At 38.2% G+C, this 21,858-nt stretch overlaps 1 long non-coding RNA gene across 1 annotated transcript in view; it reads left to right on the plus strand.

The window, feature by feature from the left end:
- Positions 1-352: 352 nt before the first annotated feature.
- LOC117098951 overlaps positions 353-21,858 on the plus strand; it is a 34,667-nt gene continuing 13,161 nt past the window's right edge. The window contains exon 1 of the long non-coding RNA XR_004443657.1: positions 353-436. This is a non-coding gene — a long non-coding RNA (uncharacterized LOC117098951). The remainder of the gene's footprint in view (positions 437-21,858) is intronic.

The raw sequence follows: 21,858 nt of genomic DNA on the forward strand, positions 1-21,858 counted from the left end.
GGACCAGGTCGGGGTGTGCTAGACAATTCCACGGGGCCTCGTCCTCTGTACGTGTCTCACGCGTGCTCCAGCTGTGGCCGTTTCCCCAGACAGTCACATCTCAGGTGAAATGGAGGGGGAACACGCGGCTTTCCTCATCTAACTTCTGAATGTTCTGTATCATTATAATCATGCAAGTTATCTAGTTCATCTAAGTTGGCCATCACAGTGTGTAAGAATTCATTTCTACCTTCTTAAGATAAATGATTTGGATCCTGAGTGATAAAAAGAAATCCCTAGTAATTCTGAAGGCCGTGTAAACAGCGAACGAAAGAAGAGAGGGAAAATAATCCCGGCTGCCTGGAAGCGAGAAGCAGCCATAGACACACTGTTCCGGAAATCACGGATGTAACTGGGAAGCCTGGAGCGTGACTAGAACCGGAAACCATTACAGTGTGTAAGAATTAGTTTCTATTTTCTTAAGATAAACAAATGATTTGGATCCCGAGTGATCAAAGAAATCCCCGGTAATTCTGAAGGCCGTGTAAACAGCTAACGAAAGGAGAGAGGTAAAATGATCCCGGCTGCCTGGAAGCGAGAGGCAGCCAGAGACACCCTGTTCCGGAAACCGCGGGATGTAAGTGGGAAGCCCTAGAGGTGGCCATAGACACACTGTTCCAGAAACCGCGGGATGTAAGTGGGAAGCCCTAGAGGTGGCCATAGACACACTGTTCCGGAAACCGCGGGATGTAAGTGGGAAGCCCGAGAGGTGGCCATAGACACACTGTTCCGGAAACCGTGGGATGTAACTGGGAAGTACTAGAGAGTGACTAGAACCGGAAAGGGGGTGGACGCTTTGAGGGAGGCAGGCACGGGAACAAACGGGCTGTAGCCAGCAGGCTGGGCTGAGGTTATAGGGGTGATTTGTCCCCGGTGTTGAAGCAAGCTGGCTCCTGGCTGCTTACCTAGCGTCCTATGAACTCTCACATGGCATCATCAGGGACCAAGCACAGCCATTCAGTCAAAGTGGCCGGCTGGAGAGGGAACAAACAGGTGGAGCTGTAGCCATAATAAGGACCCTCAAGCTTTGAATGATTTGCTGGGCTATAGAAATAAATATCAAAATAGGCCTGTAATCCCAGCACTTTGGGAGAGTGAGGCGGATGGATCCCCTGAAGTCATGAGTTTGAGACCAGCCTGGGCAACATGGAGAAACCTCCCCTCTAGTAAAAATATAAAAATTAGCCTGACATAGTGGCTGCTGCTTGTTGTCCCAGCTACTAGGGAGGCTGAGGAAGGGGAATTGCTTGAACTCCCGAGGCGAAGATTGCAGTGAGCTGAGATGGCCCCACTGCACTCCAGCCTGGGCCACAGAGAGAGAGACTGTGTCAAGAAAGAAAAGAAAAGAAAGAAAGAAACGAAAAGAAGTATAAATCAAAATAGGGAAAATAGGGAGATGAGTTGATTTAATTTAGGGTAAGTAGGTAGAAGTATTATTTGACAATTATCTAACAATAATAGCATTAGGGTTATTGTCAATAACCCAATTATTATTGTCAAATAATACTTAATTTTAAAATACTTTTAATTGTGACATTGTCAAATAATACTTAATTTGTAATGGACAACAGTTTTTTTTGCCTCCAAATTAGATGAACTGATCAGCATTGATATTTTAAGATATAAATTACAATCTCAGGTCATAGCTACATGACACGCAGCAACTGGTTAGTTCCGCACATTCAGATTGATATGATATTACAAACAATTAGTCTAACAATGTATTGTGACCTAACTAGTTTGTCAGCTGGTTTGAAAAGCACCGTTTTTGTTTTGGAAATCAATTAATTGATTCAAAACACTTAAAGCAGTTGTTATCTCCCCCCACAAGGAAATTTACATTCCCTCAAATTAACGACATTCAATTACTCACAACAGTCCTATGAGGTATATGGCCAAGTGCAGGTATTGGAGCATTCATTAATTCAATAAGCAACCTCATATTGAGAGTTCGTCGTATGAGGCACTGAGACAAGCCCTGGATAATTTTTAGGCATCTATGCTTATACCATCATTTCTAAAACTATTATTCACTTGGCAACTATGCTACTGATCTTGTCCTTCTAAACTTAATTCTATGACATTGTCAGATAATACCATATAATTGGAAAAAGCAGCCTATCCAACTACACACAAAATTATGTTACAGTCACAGCTCGTGCAACTTGTTTCCCACGGACCTAGTCTTCATTAATTGTTCTGTTAACAAGAATCAACAAAATCTACTGATTCCTTGATACAATCTTTAAAGTGTCTGTATATTTGATTATATTTCTGATTATTAATATATTTAAACCTAATCAAAATAGAATTGTGTAAAAAACTCCATGTTTATCATTTATCTTCAACAATTATCAAGTTGTGATCCAACTCAGTTCATCCATATCTTCTACCTACTTCCCCACTCCAGATACTTTTGAACTTGTAGAGGAATTATAACATTCACTGTTTACTGTCGTCTACAACGTTTTTGTGCTGAAATATCTATTTAAAAATTTCGGTTAGTGACATACACAATGTTTTGCAACAATCTCGGCTATCTAATTCCAAAACTTTTCATCTCTCTAAAAGGAAGCTCTGCAAGCATTAAGCAATCGCTTCCCATTCCTATCCCCCTCTGGCCCTGAGAATTACAGATATGCTTTATGTCTGTGAATTGGCCACCTCTGGATACTTCATATGGATGAAATCATACCACATATAGCCTTTTGCATCTGCCTTCTTTCACTTAGCATAATGTTTTGAAGGTTCATCCATACTGCAGCATGTATCAGAACTTCCATCCTTTTCATAGCTTAAGAAGGATTCCGTGTACTGTGTTTCATATTTTGTTTATTCATCAGCTGATGGACATTTGGGTTGCTTTGAGTTTTTGGCTGTTGTGATGAGTGCTGCTGTGACATTTGCGTAGAGACTTTAGTTTGAACACCTGTTTCCAATTATTAGGGTGTATACCTAAGAGTGAAACTATTGAGTCATATGGTAATTCTATGTTTAACTTATTGAGGAACTGCCACACCTTTTCAACAGTGGCTGCACCATTTTACATTTCCATCAGAAATGGACAAATGTTCCAGCTTTTCCACGTCCTCACCAACATTTATTTTGCATGATTTTCTGTTATTCTAGCTATCCCCGTGTGTGTAAAGTGGTATCTCATTGTGGTTTTGGTTTACATTTTCTGATGGCTGATGATGTTAAATCTCTTATGTCATTATTGATCAGTTCTATATTTTCCTTAGGGACTTATCTTCTTATTATTGAATTATTAGAGCTTTTTTGTATGTTCTGGATACCCTTGATCAGCATTGATATTTTAAGTTATAAAGTGTTATCAGACACAGAATTTGCAAATGTTTTCTCCCATTCTATCAATTGTCCTTTCACTTTCTTGTGTGTCTTTTAAAGCACAGAAGTTTTAAATTTTGATTAAGTCTATTATTTATGTTTTCTTAAGATACTGATGTTTTTGGTGCAATATCTAAGAAATCATTGCTTAATACAAGGTCATGAAGATTTATGCCTGTTTTTTTCTAAAGGTTGTATAGTTTTAGCTCTTACAATAAGGTCTTTGATTCATTTTGTGTCAATTTTTGTTATATGTTATGAAGCAGGGATCCAAACTAATGCTTTTGCATGTGGATATCCAGCTCTTCCAGCACAATGTTTTGAAAAGGCTATCCTTTCCCCTTTGCACAGTCTTGTCATAATTGTTAAAAATAAATTGACTACAGATGTATTTTTTTTTTTTCTGGATTCTTAATTCTATTCTATTGATCTAATCCTTTGGGGGTGAACATAGCTATAAACATGTATTTTCTTAACAAAATATATCATGAGCTCTCATTAATACTTCCAATTTAAGTTCAGTAGTACAGTGTTCTCACTCAACCTCATGGGCAGCATCTATACCTCTTTCAGCCTATGTTGACAGTTCCAGTTCTTAATGACAACAACATAATTCCTTATTTGCTTTATCTGACATACACATACAAAAGCTTCAGAATAACAATGCAAAATCTACCACCAACAATATAATAACTAAAAAAGTTTTTGAAATATATTTTCACTAAGAACCCTAGGTTGACACTTTTAACCTTCAGTATTCTGAAGATGCTATTCCACTGTCTTCCAGCTTGCATTGTTGTCAGTGAGAAATCTGCTGTCATCTTTATTTTTGTTCTTATTTATGTAATGTGACATTTTTGTCTGTCTCATTTGAAAACTTTATCTCTGGTTTTAAGTAATTTGGTGATGATGTGCCTTGATGTATTTGCTTGGGTTTTCTCAGATTCTTGGGTCTATAGGTTTATAATGTGTGTCAAATTTGGAAAATTTTCATCCATTATTTTTTCAAATATTTTTTCTTCACTCCTCACCATCTCTTTGGGAACTGAAATTACACAAATCTTAGCCACTTGAGGTTGTCTCACAACTCACAACTCTTTTCTTGTTTTTAAATTATTTTTTCTCTGTGTTTCATTTTAGATAGTTTCTATTGCTATGTCTTCAAGTTCACTAATCTTTTCTTCTTCATGTGATATGTTGTTAAACCTATTCAATGTATTTTTAATCTCAGATAATATGTTTTCATCTCTAGCAGTTTAATTTATCTCTTTTTTACATCGTTCATGTTTCAACTTAAGATGTTTAATTTTTCCTGTAATATCCTGAGTACATGGGATAAAATTTTAATTATTGTTTTAATATTCTTATCTACTGACTCTATCATCTGAATAATTTCTGGATTAGTTTTTCTTGATGGGCTTTCTCCTAATTGTGGGCTGTGTGTTTCTTATTCTCTGCACACCTGGGAACTTTTTATTGGATGCCTTTCATTCTGATGGGATTTTTTGGTTTTTTGATTTTTTTTGTTTCTGTTTTTTTGTTTTGTTTGTTTGTTTGTTTTGTCTTTGGCTACTGGATATTTCTTTATTCCAAAAAAAAATTCAGGACCTTTGTTCTGGGAGGTGAGCTACTGGAATTACTGTTATCTTTATGAATCTTGCTTTTAAGCTTTGATTAGGAGGACTAGGGTAGTGATGTGTTTAATCTAGGGTCAATTTTGCCTTACTACTGAGGCAAACCCTTCTAACTACTCTCCCCAATGTCGTTGAATTAAGATATTTCTTCTTAGGCTGACAGGTGCAGATACTACTCTCAAGTCTGTGTGAGCCCCTAGGCTTATTCTCTCTTATTCTATTGATTTCCCCTTCAGTTTTGGAAAGTTTCCTCACATGCAGGCACTGATCATCACTTACTTGAATACTCAAGAGGACTTTTCTGCTGCATACTTGCAGGGCCCCCTCAGATCTGTAGGGCTGTCACTCTGTGACCTTCCATGTTCTGTTTCCTCTGATCCTGTGCCTACAAACTGTAGATGCTTTGGCTTCTGTGACAGGCTAAATAATAGCCACACTCTCCTTTACCATGCAAAAATGTCCACATCCTAAACCCAGGAGCCTGTAAATATTTTACCTTAAATAACAAAAAAAGCACTTTGTAAATGTGACTAAATTAAGGTTCTTAAGATGAGGAGATTATCTTGGATTCTCTGGGTAAGCCCAATATAATACTATGGGTCCTTGTAAGAGGGAGAGAGGCTGGAGAGTCAGAGACAGAGAAATGGATTAGAAGGTGCTATGCTGCTGGTTTACGAGATGGAGGAAGAGGCCAAGAGAAAAGGAATGCAGGAACCTGCTAGAAGCTGCAAAGGACAGGAAAACAGGTGCTTCCTGGGAGTCCCTGGGAGGAACACAGGCCTGCTGATACATTTTCGACTTCCTACTTTCAGAATTGTAGAACATAAATTTGTTTTTTTTTTAAGGCAGTAAATTTATGGTAATTTGTTACCACAACATTAGGGAACTAATACAGTCTCTTTGATCTCCCTGGCTTATCACCTGTTGGGCTCCCCTTCCCTCCCTTACCTTGAATGACTGCCTGGAGATGGTCTCCAGGCAGTAAACTGGACAACTGTAGGGTCTGTCACTTGGTTTCCCACTTCACAGAGGTCAGTGTCCTTTGCTACCAGATGATGTCCAGTGTTTCCAGAATAGTCAATTTCTAAACTGTATCCAGTTTTTTTCAGTTGTTTCAGATAGGAGGGAAAATCCAGTCCCTATTACTCCATCATGGCCATAAAAGGGAAGCCACCTGTAATAGCCACACAGAAAAGGTGTGGCTGTATTAGTCTGTTTTCACACTGCTATAAAGAACCGCCAGAGACTGGGTAATTTATAAAGGAAAGAGGTTTAATTGACTCACAGTTTCTCATGGCTGGGGAGGCCTTAGGACACTTACAATTGTCGTGGAAGATGAAGGAGAAGCCAGTGCCTTCTTCACAAGACAGCAGGAAAGAGAGAAGGGCAGGGGAAATGTCCCCTTATAAAACCAAAAGATCTTATGAGAACTCACTGCCTTAAGAACAGCATGGGGGAATCCAACCTCATGATTCAATCACTTCCCACCAGTTCCCTCCCTTGACACATGGGGATTACAGTTTGAGATGAGATTTGTGTGGGGACACAAAGCCAAACAATATCAGTGCCTGTGCCACAAATTTGATACACAGTGAGATACACATTGAAATGTTATTTTATAATGTTCATTATTTTTAAATTGAATTTAACTTTCCTATGTTGTTAAATATTTTTAAAGTTATTTGATTTTCTAGCTTAGCTTTCCTTGTACAAGGTTAAATCTCTGAATGCAAGAGAAATACTTATTCTCTATCAGATGCCTAAATATCTAGATCAAAGAGAGTAATTTTCTATTGCTGGAAAATACTGACAACATAATATCCTGCTAAAATCTGAACTTGGGAACAAATACCATCCCTTCACAAGAGGTTCATCATTATTATAGCTGTTGAGAAATACACATTTCTGAAAATTTGGGGTGTCTCATTGACAAAATAGTTCTACATTAATAATAGCAGATTTGACTCTCTTTTTCAAAAATGTCAGTATTGGAAGTCTTTTCTTTTCTGCCCTCTACCACCCCAGCATCAGTTTTGTTAGTCTTCCTTTCCTTAGTCTCCATCTACCTTTAGATGCCTAAGAATACTTCAACCACTTTGGTGGAATTATCCATCCTGGTCAGTCCCAGGATCACATTCTCGACTCTGTCACTAAATAAAGCAACACCCTTATGTTGAATAAAGCAACTTACCTACTTATGAAGGTGGCCACAGCCCTCTTGGTTTAGGTGTTAAAGACTTGTAAAGGCAACACCAAGGCATTTGAAAAACTGGTTCATTCTACATCATGGTCCTAGGCTTTAGGAACTAATGGAATTGACAATTATGATGTTAAACTCCATGACTGGGTAAGGAAATAAAGGCTGATTTAGAAGCAAACACAAGCCCTAATCTCCACATGATTTCAAAAGCCAGGTTGTTTCGCTCATAAATTTTTATTGGTATTTCTTTTCCCCACACAATTTTTTTTCTAAGTTTGGAATATTTTCTGATAAAATACATGCCTGTCTATCTTTTATGCCCCATCTAATTTTGGAGAATAGACAGGACCCTCTTGAAGGTACTCTGTCTAAAATTGTGTGTAATAAGAATAAAGAGTTAATGCCATTTTCAGCACACTAAAAAGTTTAAAATGTCCTCAACAAGGCGCAGTGGCACTTTCTATAATTAAATGCCAGAAAGCAGTAAAATGTATTAATTACTGCAGTTGATATAACTGAGAATTTGCTTGCCATCCATTTAAAAATATGGACTATTCATTTGTGCTTTAGGAAGAATTAAAGGAGAACAGTATCGTTTATGGAAAAGAAGTAACAGGGAACCACAGTCTCTGTGTCACGTATGTTTATCTGTATGCCTGCAAACTCCAGCGCAACTGTTTGGGGATCCCTTACACTACAATGAGCTTTATTTATAATCTGATAAAATCCTTAGAAATTAGCTATTCATGCTTTTGTCTTATCATGTGGTTCCCACTCTCATCTTGTTTAAAAGTCAAAGTCAGACCTTCATGGCACGAGAACGAATCTTTGATCTATGCAACTCTTAACTGATGCTGAAATGCATGATATTAATTTCTTTCTTGCATGTGTTTTACTATTCCTGGAAATTTGTTTGACAAATTGTTCTAAGTGTAATTTTCAACCAGAAAGATAAAGTCTTATGTAAGCTATTGGATCAGTCTACATACATTTTTTTGCAAGATCTTAATAAAATATTGTCAAGTGTTATTTTTAAATGCATATTCAAAAATATACACTTAACCTTTTGTACTCTTATTTGGAAAAGAACCAATAAGAGTACTCTCCTTTTTCTTAAAGATATATTTTAAATTATTCGTTACTCTTTTTATGTTTTTGTCTCCTATGATACATTGACTATATTGCTTAAAAATGATTTTTATTTTGGTTTATGATAACTTCTTGTATTTCTCACAAACTTAAAGGCAATTATAACACTTTGGGTTTTTTCCCACCAAAAGTTTCTGCAAGCTAGTTACACAGTATTCAACTTGTATTACTTTGATTATAAAAGCAGAACTTGGTCTGTATTGTATTACACATCCTCTTAGCATTAAACAACTCGTTTATTACTACTAAAAATTTTCATCTTTCTGGAATTTCTAGATTTTCACTTTTATATCATAATACTGAGTTGTGTTCTATGTAAAAATGTGAAATTGAAGAATTTAGAGGAGAACCATAAATATTACTTTATGATTAGGGCTTCCGTAGAAAGCTAAAGAGTAGTGTTATTTTGCATATTAAAGAGGGGAACATTAAGATACCATGACAATTCTGTTAGCATTTTGTTCACAGTCCCACAAATCCACTCCTGTATCACGGCACACACACTCACCAACAGGTTCTCCCTTGTTCTTGTGTGTCATGCACACAGCCAGAGCCGGGTATGGGTACAGCCCTGGCATTTTGGACAATCTGCCATAATTTTGAGTTCCTTTCTGCTACCTATATTTCCCTCCATAATTTCCTCATTATGCCTTTTTTCAGGAATTATTTTAGTTACATACTGACTAATTTTACAATGGTTTCATAGGTAAAATAGAGATATCCACTAGCTTCTGTAAAGAAAGCAGAACTGGTTTAAACAACTGAATATAAATTTTAAGTTATTCGCAAATAAACCTTCCACCCCAGAAGTGCTTTTCTTCCACTTCCTTTAGGATTTTGTTGGCATCCACTCTTATGTGATAGCACATAATTGCCAATGGAGGATGAGAATAAGTTTTCCACCTCATCCTAGAAATTTCCTTTCCAGTTCTTAATTGATTAACTTATCGTCTTGTCCTTGCATTATTCTGGAAATAGGAGAATCAGGGCTGCTGAGTCGCAAAATGTCATTAGAAAATGACAGCTGCTCACATTGGTGGAAACTGGACAGGGGCAGTCCTCCCTCTACAATGTGGGCATTGCCACAATAGCAACAGGGTGCTCTGCTCACTGAAGACAGCGAGAGGCTCTATTTCAGCCCCCGCCTCTCCTCCCCAGGGTACCCGTGTTCAGAGAACAACCTTCACAATATGTGGGAAGTATGGTTTTTTTCTTGTTCTTAATGAGTTTCTATTTTTATGGGCCCATTTTGCCTAATTTATTCATTGTAAATAGGGCCTAAATCCAGCCATGTCCCAAATTAAGGTAAACTTTGCTAGTATTATTCTAGCAATTATTTCCCTTTATTCTCTTCTCTGTTCATGCATCCTCTTCCCTGTGAGTTATTATCAGCAGCTTTAACCTTGGGCCTATGGAGAATTGCATGGAGAAGCTGAGCTGTGATCATCCAGCATACAGTGGGTCTAAAGTGGGAGCCCTCCACCCTAGTCCCACATCTGGATTTCTATTTTCATTTATTTCAAGGGTGAAGAGGCACTAATTAATCCTAAATCCCTCATTTAAAAATTATATAAAGGCCACACCATTACATCTATGATCGTTCTATTATTGTTGAAGCCAAAGTTTGAGTTACAAAGAATAGTATCCATGATCCTTCACCCTCCACCTAGGGTTCATGAGGGTTACACCAAGGAAGAGAAGAAGGAATGCACAGAGCAAGAACAACAGCCGTGCTCCAAATCTGAAGCTTGGGAGCTGATGAGAGACATTACATGAAATATTTTGTTGACCTTTGTTTTTTCTTCCATTGGAAGTAACTTCAGCCTGTTTGCTAAAAATATGTAATGGTTCAAAACTTCAAACAATACAGAGAAGCAAAAAACAATATGTGAGATTAAAATATATCACATGTGAGACTCTGCTGCCATGAGATGACCACTGTGGACAGCCAGGGAGACATTCTTCCAGACCTCTCTGTATAATCACACACATATGTGCTCACATGCATGCCTACACCTGCAAACACACGCACACACACTTACTGAAACGGAGTTACACTGTACATGCAGAGTACATGGACACAACTTTAGGTTTTCATGTCAATAAGTACCTAACTCCTTGAGTTGTGTAAGTATCATATTTACAGGTTTTTTAAATGAAGAGTATTGATCTGTCTATTCCTATGTCGTTATTTTGCTATTTTTTCTCACTAAAGTTTTACAACCTATTTTAATAACCTTATTTTGTTCGAGGCTCTGGATTTTATTAATTCTAAGGACATGTATGGCATAATTTTATGTATACTATCTACTTCATTTGCAATAATCTTAGATCCCTACAAGTTGCACATGGGAACTAAGCATATCTTCAGAAAATGGATCTGTTCCTTTTTTGTCAATATAATATTTCCAATCATTCTTCCTCTATAGACTTCAGAATTGATTATTGCATTTTCTCTCTTTTCTAAGTTTCTGTAAAACCAATAATAATAGAAGATGAATAAAATGGTAAGCAAACAACCAAAATAATCAAACTAAACTAAAATAATGAAAACAAAATATGACTCTATTGTTACAAGTGATCATTAATCAATAGTTTTCTTTTTCTTAGTTGCAAGAGCTATCACCTACTTTGACGATATTTTGTAGTCATTAGTTTAAGAGTGGATTGTATTCCAAAAATAAAAAGCCCAAAGTGATCAATACAGTTGTATTGTAAATAACTTACCAAAGCTTATAAAATTACATAAAGTCAGCGAGAGAGCACTTTTATCAAATGTTTTAAGAATTGAAAGCGAGTCACACCATGTACTTTCCTGCCCTTTTAACAGAATGTAACATTCAGACATACAAAGGGATTCTAATTTAAGCATAGATATATTTTGGTATAAGAGATTTATTTAAAAATAAAGTTGTGTCTGTGGGGCTCAGTGATATCTGCTCTATTACAAAAGGTGGAATACCTCCCAAAGCAAAGAAGAGATATTTCACTCCTCTGTGGAAATCAGACTTGGAAGTTTCCTTTCACTGTTGATACTGGAAACTGACTGGGGCCATGCTCATATCTGGGATGTAGTGAGAATGTGAGGGGCTGAGAGCTCACACGCCTCTTCTCCTAATCTCCTTGTTCAGTTCTGACTTTCATCCTGGGCTGAGCACACACAGGAGACATGATGAAAATTCCCAAGGTGCACTTGAATCCTGTGGATTTGATACGAATGTCAAAGGATTCATATTCTTTTAATATGAATCCTGTGGATGAATGTCTGACCCCTTTAAGATTATCAGACAACCTAGGGTAAGAGAGACTTATGTAAAACTTCATATGGATCCTGAAGGCATTTTTCAGGAGATAAATTAGAATTGAGGATTCTATTGTCAGTCCGAATTCCCATTCTCACTGGTTGCATCTGTTGCATTCTGCTTTAAAATCACAAAGGGGAGCAAAATTAAAGAAACTGTGCAAATATGAAAACAAGTACTCCCATCTTGCTGTGTTCTACATTGCGTTCTTCCTGCGAAACTCAGCTCATATTCTGATCTGCCTCAAAAACTTCTCTATGACACCATCTCTCTAATTTTAAAGTTTCTACCCTAATTACTATCAATATGACAGAGTTTGTCCAAATCTGTTTACCAACTGTTTTAAGTACATTGATTTTATTACTCCACCTGGATTATAAACTTTTAAAGACTGTGACTATGAGCTTTTTTTTTTTTTAATGGCCCATAATGCTCAGTGTAGCACTAGGCAAACAGAGCTCCTTAATATATACTCATTAATGGAAAGATGTGTAGAAACTCCAAGTGTTTATACTTAATGGATACTGGAAGTTCCCAGTCATCAAGAGAAAAAAATCCCAGACATAACTAGAATCATTTGATTGTGACCAGTCAACTAAAATCTGTGCCCAGGACAAATGAATTGATCAATGATGAATTTTTTGGGAAATGCTGTAGCCAGTGGACTCTGTTAGACCTAATTATAAACTGGACTGGTTACCTCTCCTACAGTACTTCTGTCTTCACATTGAGAGTTGCTACCATGTTTTCGGACCCCAAATATAACTGTCAGGCCACACTGAGATTGTAGGTGAGACTGGAGAATTTGTGTTTAGAATGACTTCTATTAAAATGTTAGATTTCTTCCAATAGTCAACAGCCCTATTATAAGAACAGATAAAGCAGATTTCTGAATTGATTCAAATTTTTTATGGGGAAAACTGGCTAGCCATATGTAGAAAGCTGAAACTGGATCCCTTCCTTACACTTTATACAAAAATTAATTCAAGATGGATTAAAGACTTAACTGTTAGACCTAAAACCATAAAAACCCTAGAAGAAAACCTAGGCAATACCACTCAGGACATAGGCATGGGCAAGGACTTCACGACTAAAACACCAAAAGCAATGGCAACAAAAGTCAAAATTGACAAATAGGATCTAACTAAATTAAAGAGCTTCTGCACAGCAAAAGAAAATATCATCAGAGTGAACAGGCAGCCTACAGAATGGGAGAAAATTGTTGGAATCGATCCATCTGACAAAGGGCTAATATCCTGAATCTACAAAGAACTTAAATTTACAAGAAAAAAAACAAACAATCCCATCACAAAGTAGGCAAAGGATATGAACAGACACTTCTCAAAATAAGACATTTATGCAGCCAACGAACATATGAAAAAAAGCTCATTGTCACTGGTCATTAGAGAAATGCAAATCAAAACCAGAATGAGATACCATCTCACGCCAGTTACAATGGCGATCATTAAAAAGTTAGGAAAAAACAGATACTGGAGAGGATGTGGAGAAAACTTTTACACTGTTGGTGGGAGTGTAAATTAGTTCAACCATTGTTGAAGACAGTGTGGTGATTCCTCAAGGATCTAGAACCAGAAATACCATTTGACCCAGCAATCTCTTTACTGGGTATATACCCAAAAGACTATAAATCATTCTACCATAAAGACACATGCACAGGTATGTTTATTGCAGCAATATTTACAATAGCAAAAGCTTGGAACCAACCCAAATGCCCATCAATGATAGACTGGATAAAGAAAATGTGGCACATATACACCATGGAATACTATGCAGTCATAAAAAATGAGTTAATGTCCTTTGCAGGGACATGGATGAAGCTGGAAACCATCATTCTCAGCAAACTAACACAGAAGCAGAAAACTGAACACTGCATATTCTCACTCATAAGTGGGAGTTGAACAATGAGAACACATGGACACAGGGAGGGGAACATCACACACCAAGGCCTGTTGGGGTTAGGGGGGCTGGAGAAGGGAATGCATTAGGAGAAATACCTAATGTAGATGACAGGTTGATGGGTGCAGCAAACCATCATGGCACATGTATACCTATGTAACAAACTTGCATGTTCTGCATGTGTATCCCAGAACTTAAAGTGTAAAAAAAAGAGAAAAGGATATACAATATTAAAAAAAGAATACAAACCCTTAAACTGAATAGCTTTTATAAAAAAATAAATTTTATTTTATGTGTGTATATATATGACAAATATATGATATGCAAAAACATATATATGGTATATATATGAAATATATATGATATAAAAACAAATATATATATATATATATAGCTGCCTTGTGTAGGCTCCATAGGTGAGAAGATGAGGAAGGAAGGGTAATCAAAGAAGTGGACCTTTTAGAGATGTTAAGAACAGGAAAAGTCAGAGCAAATGATCTAAAAGGAGGAAAGGTTGTGGTCAGTGGGTGGAACATTTGAATTTAGGCTTTCAGGGATGGAGCTGGTCTAGGTGAGGACGTGATCCGAATGCGGCAATAGAGCAAGTGAAGGCTGGTGGCTGGCAGGGTTCTTGGGGTGGAGATCCTGACCTGGAGTGGCAGTGTTCCTGTCGTGGGGACAGAGGGTGGTGACAGCAGTGTGCCTCTCTCATGCGAAACATTCTCCCTGCCATCCCCAGGCTCCTGAAATCTGATTCTGTGCTGACAACAAGCTGGAGGTCTCCCTGTGGTCCAGATTCAGAACCTCTTGATCTGCTGACATATGACCCACAAAAACTAGGTCCTTGCTGGCCCCTCCCTTGCCATTCCAACAACAAAAGGTGGCAGAGGGATAAGATACGCATAATTAACACTCCCATACATAAAGGAGAGGGATGGTCTTTAGTAAGTCAGTAAATCTTAGCTTAGCTCACTATTTGAGAGAGATTCTTTAACACTCAAAGTTCATTTTCAGACTCCAAATTCTTTCAGATATTTCAAACTAAAATATTGCTGCTGAAAACTTCCCACCCTCTTGTGAAGTCTTGTGCTTTAAGATTTTTTTTTAAACGTTGTATTTGATGATTACAAAGCAAAGAATTGGTCCATTTTGACCAGGAGAAGTCAGCTGACAGTGTGACTATCTTCGTGGTCTTTTCCCCCAGGGAAATCTATTTGTTTGTCAGTATCTATTTGTTTTTATAATGCTAAAAACATGCATACACACACTTTTTTAAATCATCTTTGATATAAAAGAATTTAGTTTGATACAGAAGTTGCTAATGTAGCTATAAAATATGTTTTAGGAGGAATCTTTAAGATCGGGTTTAAATAGTTCACCTTCAACTCACTCTTGGGATGGCCCTTGCCTGTCATTTACTTTTGGTTGGAGGAACAGTCATTGCTTGGGAGAAAACAAAGTCCATGGGGTCAGTGGAGAGGCAGAGCCCTGGGTCCTAGGGAGAGGGCACAGTCTCCATCCCGGCCCCCCTGTGTCCTCCCTGTTTTCCTTTGAGTATCTCACTCCCAGCACCTCTGCATATCTGCTTGTAGGGAGGGTTTGCACTGAAGCTCAGAGTAAAAGGCCATTAGAGAGAATGGAAAAAAAATCTGCTAAAGCAGATTTTGTTCTTTTCAGATTTATTTATCTCAAATTTCTGATTTGGTGGTAAGTTTTGGCAAAATTTAGGTCTTCCTTGGTAAATGTGTTTTAGTCTCTCCTGGAAATTGGAAACTCATAAATAATGTGTTGAAGTTCTGAAGAAGGGAAGACTTCTCCCTGTTTGATCTGGTGGAAGATAGCTATGAAGAGTTGACATAAATAGTCTACAATGATGAGGACTAACAGTAGCTTTGGAGTGAGGATAGGTCATTTGTGGTTCAGTGGAAAACCACGGATTGTTTAGATGCTAGAGAAGTTTAGAGGCTCATGGAGGGGAACTCTGAGTTAGTAGATGTTTATTCTGCACGGATTATTTTATAACCTTGCAAATTGTAGGTAGTTAATAGCAATGTGAAATAATTCTTGTTTACCGACAAGCTTTGGAGTAAGGATAGGTCATTGCTTTTTCTGACTAGAATTTCCCTCTACAATGCATATATGAGACAGGTCTGGTGAGAGAGGCGAAGGAGGAACTTTTGGGTGATGAGCCCAAAGGCTGTAAGTTGATAAAAGAACCCCATGTATTGACACAACAAAAGTTGTTCCCTGGAAGCTGCAATGTGCCCTTGGAGATTCACAGCAGAGCTGAGGTTTACAAACAGGGTCATGAAAGTTGCTAAACAGTACAGCTCCCTTAGCTTCCACCCTAGTGGAAATAATTGGGCCCAAAGGTGCTAGGGGAAGGGAATGAGGTTTTGATGGTTTACAGGGAATGTGGCCTTTCTAGCCATGAAACATAATCCTAACTGGAAGAATTGTATTGGAAAGTTGGCCATTTTGGAAAGAGCAGGATGCTTAAGAAAGTGGGCACTTTTTAACAGCACTGTCTACAAATGGCTTATTTTCAAGGGGAATAGAAATGAGTAATAGACCCCATCTCTCAAAAGCAGCAACACGTCCTTTTCAGACAGGGATCTTTAAAAAGCAACGGTCTGTTTTTCTTTTTCCCTCCAATAAAGACTCTTTTACCCTAAAAAGGTTTTCTCAAAACTTATCTGCTTATGCTGTTTGGGAACTTTCTTCTGCCTAGCTCCTCCTTGGCTCCTGGTTGGTTCATGGTGGGAAGAAAAAACAGTGGATAAGCAGCCATGTCCCAACCTAGGCATAGCAGGTGGAATGAACTTGCTTCCTGACTCAGAGCTAGTGCTCTCGGCTTCTTTCCTCGCTCTGTTCCCTCACTCTTATTCCTGACTCCAGGTTGTTCGGTGTTCTGAACAACCTTATTGATACTTACATGGATTACATGTTTATGATATTTCCTATTGCTGTTCAGTCTGCAACCTGCACAACTGTACTATGACAGTCTGGGAGGCAAATTTAGGAATTTCCCAACTCTATCAACTGTCCAGAAATAGAGCTTCCCTGAAAGAAAACTTTCATTTGGACCATTTTAATTATAAAATATATACATTTACCCTTTCTTTAAGTAAATATTTATTAAGTGGGCCTACTTTTGACCAAATGAGTTTACAGCTCTGGAAAGAGAGGTGGACTAAATGGTGTAGGGGAAAATTTGTGGTTCAGTGGAAAACCACGGATTGTTTAGATGCTAGAGAAGTTTAGAGGCTCATGGAGGGGAACTCTGAGTTACTAGATCTTTATTCTGCACGGATTATTTTATAACCTTGTAAATTGTAGGTAGTTAATAGCAATGTGAAATAATTCTTGTTTACCGACACGGAATTCTGTCAATAGAGGTTCAATGGAATGATCTCTTCTCCCTGTGGAAAAACCAGTTTTACCTCCATTTGGACATCTCTTCCTACATTTTATTACACTATAAAACTTTGTTCTTTTTTTTTTTAACTTCTCTTTAGAGCTACTTATAACATCCTTTTGGTTCTCTCATTGCTTGAATTAAATAAAATACTCAACATGTCTTCATTTTATATCTTTATATTTTACTTTATAATAGCAATATTTTGTTATAATAGTTATAATAGCAATTTTCAAAAAAATTGCTTTTCACATAGACTATGTCCTCAAGCTTAGAAACAGAAAACTTATAGAACAAAACAAAGCAAAGCAAAAAGCAAAGTAAAAACAGATATTATTTATAACCCTACCATCCACAGGAAAGCTGATAACAAATCAGGGTTCCGTTGTATTTGAATGAGTATGTTTTTTTTTTAATTGAACTTATTCCATATATGTAACGTGTTTTATTTTTATTTTTTAATATAATGGGTAATAAGCATTTTAAAAATATCCACAAGCAGGTCTAGTTCATCTGAACAGCAGTTTGCTTTAGGAATCAGCTAAAATAATTATGAGCATTCTGACAGGCTAAAAAATTTAACTGTAAACCACAAATGTGGTGTAGGCATCATAGCAGCAAAGGGGGACCCGGATATAGACTTAAAAGCATCTAACAGGATACAGTCAAGACAAGAAGTCTGTAGATAAGTGTGGTCTTAGAAAAGATACCAGTAACAAAGCCAGTACTCACCTAGGGGAACCACAACGACTGTTTTCTCTTTTGATTTTTAAAGAGTTGTTGATTGTGTTCACCTGGAAGCTGGGCTTACTTTCTTATTCTTCTTTCAGGATGAATCTTGACAAATATATACATGTGTGTTATATGTGCAATAGATTCGTGTGCATAGGCAGTTTAGGAGTTTCAGCATGTACCATAGTGATTGTTTTATTGTCATTCAAAATTGGACATCTTGCTTCCAATCTGACATCCGCTTGCTATAATGTCTGCTCTGGTAACTATCAATGCAGCAGGGTCCCAGCTGGGAGGGTCTAAATCTGCAACCATGGGTCAGAGCTGTTCTCTGAGTACTCCCAGCTTGCTTTCTAGACACCAACCATAACATATTTGGGCACAGCACCCATGGTTTATGTGGGATAAACCAACAGTGCCTGTTCAATTAAAGGGCAAGATTAGGTCCAAATCTTTGACTTTCTTAGAAAACTAATGTGGATATGTTGTTCAAATAGATCTGCTCTGTTGTTGAAGTTGTTTTCAGCTTTTATTACCTCTTGGAGTCATTGGTCTACGTAGTTTACTTACTATCCAAAGTAATATCACTTTCTATTTTCTCAGCCATTCTTTCAGATTCAACAAATAGTTTGATGCTGCAGTTTTTTTGAATTTAGAGAGTAATCTAAGTTTACTTATCCATTTCTTTTATAGCTTCAAAAATTATATAGTATCCTCTTTTAATCCCTATATTTTATCATCACTCTTTTCTTTGTGTTAGTGAATTGCTAAGATGCAGATAACTTAAGATTCTGTGTTCCTAGAGGGCAGAGGTCACAACAATAATCTGGAATCTTCTGTAAAACTTACACTGACTGCATATAATAGGTGCACAGTAAAGTCTTGTTGATCCATTCAATAACAAATATTGCAAATCTATCTTCCTGTTTCCTCAAATGTTTAACTCATTTTCACAGGGATGTTTCTTTTTTAAAACATACCTATCTAAATTTTGCCACAGGCCACAGTCTGATGGTCCCTGAGGAGTTCACCTCATCCTCATTCCAGTCATTTTTTTTTTCCGAGAGAGTCCCACTCTGTCACCCAGGCTGGAGTGCAGTGGTGTGACCTCGGCTTACTGCAGCCTCCACCTCCCGGGTTCAAGTGACTCTCTTGCCTCAGCCTCCCCAGCAGCTGGGATCACAGGCATGTGCCACCGTGCCTGGCTAATTTTTGTATTTTGAGTAAAGATGGGGTTTCACCATGTGGTCCAGGCTGATCTCGAACTCCTGACCTCAAGTCATCTGCCCACCTTGGCCTCCCAAAGTGCTTGGATTACAGAAGTGAGCCACTGGGCCCAGCCCCAGTCATTCTTTACACACGTTGCAGTAGGGCAGTGGGTGAGGCCACCAGAACCCACTTCAGGCCTTCCCTGTCTGTGCCCAAGCACAGAGAACCAGCATGCTTGGTTGTCCTGGGTGCCCCTGACAGCTCACTCCGCCTGCAGACTACAAAAGGTAGGGCTTGGCATAGTGCAAAACAAAGCATGCTTGGTTTCTTGTTTCTTTGCCTTTAATCCTGCCTTGCAAAATCCTAAAAAGCCTTGACAAAGAACAAAATTATTGGGAATTATCCTAGTACCTCTACAGAAGATTGTTCAATAGACTATTTTCCAAAACAGGAAGATTTCACTGGTCCTAGTCGTGCACTTATTTGAAAAGGATTAGTTTATTTGGAAAGACAGAAGAGAAAACACAAAAAGAATTTAGATTAACTGTTTCTTTTTCTTTTATGTTAGAAAATGATGTGACTACATTTGTTATCTGGACATGAATGAGTGGAGGTCTAAGAATCCCAGGAAGAGACACATCGCGAAAACTTTGTTGTGATCTATTGCTGTTGATAAACACACTTCTAGTTCTCTTCAATGGAATTCACCTTTTTCTGGTGCCTTTGTTGGCTCCTCCACCTGAACACGCGGGTTTGGTACTACTGGGGGCCTCTTGCTTTCACTGGGAATTGGTAAGACGCAGACAGTGGTGGGTTCCAGCCCGGGTTTTGGCACTTTGACAGCCTCTGGGACCATCCCCGTCTCCTCCCAATGTGTGAGCATAGGTAGCCCCAGACAGCATGCTTCCCAAAACCTTGGAACACGGGGATCTCTGACACTCTGGCAACTCTTCTCATTAGTGCACTTTGCAGCCGTGGAACAATCATTTGGCCAAGATGATGCAGACGGAATATCAAACTGTGTCTTGGGGGGGCAAGGCCTGACGTGGCGAGTAGCCCTGTCCAGCACAGCATCAGCAGGCCAGGCACCAGCATCAGGCACATCCAATGCAGTCACCAAAATCCCCTGAGCTGGGCAAGAGTGCTCATTTCTTTGTACTGATGCCTGGGCTGAGAGGAAATGATTTCCATCCTGACTGGTCAATTTCCTCTTTAAGTATTTATGACCTTGAGACCAAACATGATGCCCCAGGCATAGTATGTATATTTAACAGATATATTTTGAACATGTAATAGCACAATCCTAAATCTTCATGGGCCATCCAAGCTTTAGAACTCTGAAGACGCACTTGGCACACTGCACCCTGGAAAGTTACGGCAGATGCAGGCTCCTCGTGGAACCCATTAACTCTAGTGCCCTGGATTCACGTGCTGTCTCCCAGTTGCCTTTCAAAATTCAGCTGCAAAGACCTTTCTCTTGTCTCTTTTCCTTCCAGTCACATAAGGAGGTCACTGGTCCCCGCTCTCTCCTTTCCTTATGGACTTCCAGAAAAAAGAAGGATGGGAGGCAATCGGGTCCTTTGGAAGACACACCCTCTGATCACATCTATCAGCACCCTGCAGACTGAGTACTGAGCGCAGTCACCACTGAAAGCCGCTCTCCTCCCCTCTTTCTCTCTCTCTCAAGTTTTAAATTTCCCCAGCTAGTGCAAAACTTAATGAAAGCCCTGGAGTATACAACAGCATTTTGAAAACAGGAATTTGTGACTGCTGTGAATCATCACTCACAGCAGGGACCCAGAAATGTGAATTGTGGGAGGAACACACGAGCCCCTCTCTTTTTTACTGGGAATTTATTACAGGCGGGTCATTATTTACAATGCACCATTCACATCCTCTAAAGAGCCAATAAACTGGCTGCTGAATATGCATTTTGCTCTGTGGTGAACACAGATGTTTCCAGCTAATATCCATTTCATTTAATTTCTTTTCTCTCTTTTTTTTTTTTTTTTTAAATTCTATCTTGCTATTTCTGTAGCAGCTGGGTAACTATTTGCCCATCTTCGGTTTGGGAATCACTCCTCATATTTATTATCATTGGTGCCATTCACGTTGCTATACTTAAGAGTCTGTCAGCATTTCCATTAAAAGCTGCTGTTTCTGTGAGTTCAAACCCAGTCTGGTAAAGGTTTCTGAGGGTTAAACGTTGGGCAGATGAGGTCCCAGCTTGGGATCACATCCCTTTAACAAAGTGTAGAAATAAAATCAGTTAGGGTGTTTTAGTGTTATGGGTTTACAAGCTGAAAAAAAGGAGATGGAAACATTGATTTCAAAAGCTATTTTGCATTTCTGTAAATGAAATACTGTCTTTTGCAACTTAACTATTTTTAACCATTAATCTTTGAATTTTTCTAATGTTTGCTGGAGAGAGGAAAATTAGCAGTGATCATTCAATAATTCACCCTAGAAGCAGATTTTGCATTATTTAAACTTTGGTTGACAATGATCATGCTCAGTGGTCTCCATCACCTTTGCAATAACATGATATAATAGCATACACATCATATCTCAGTATGGTCTTCAATCTTGTGCCTTCAATATAGTAGACAATGTACAGTGATCCAGTTGAACTCAGTCGTGATTATACTGTCTATAGTATATAGCTTAGCACTTAATTTTATCATTCTATCATGTATATAATTCTATTTTGCATATATGATATATATGTATGTGTGTATATATACATGTGCATATATTTATATATGTACATATGTGTGTGTATATATATGTACATGTACATATGTGAGTATATACACATATAAGCACTACTATCCCATACGTGCAGTAGTATTTTTCCAACTGACCTGAAACCTCTTCCTGGTAAATAACTGCAAAACAACAAACAAACTA

This window comes from Trachypithecus francoisi, unplaced genomic scaffold, assembly GCF_009764315.1.
Source record: "Trachypithecus francoisi isolate TF-2019V2 unplaced genomic scaffold, Tfra_2.0 Contig01474, whole genome shotgun sequence".
NCBI lineage: Eukaryota > Metazoa > Chordata > Mammalia > Primates > Cercopithecidae > Trachypithecus > Trachypithecus francoisi.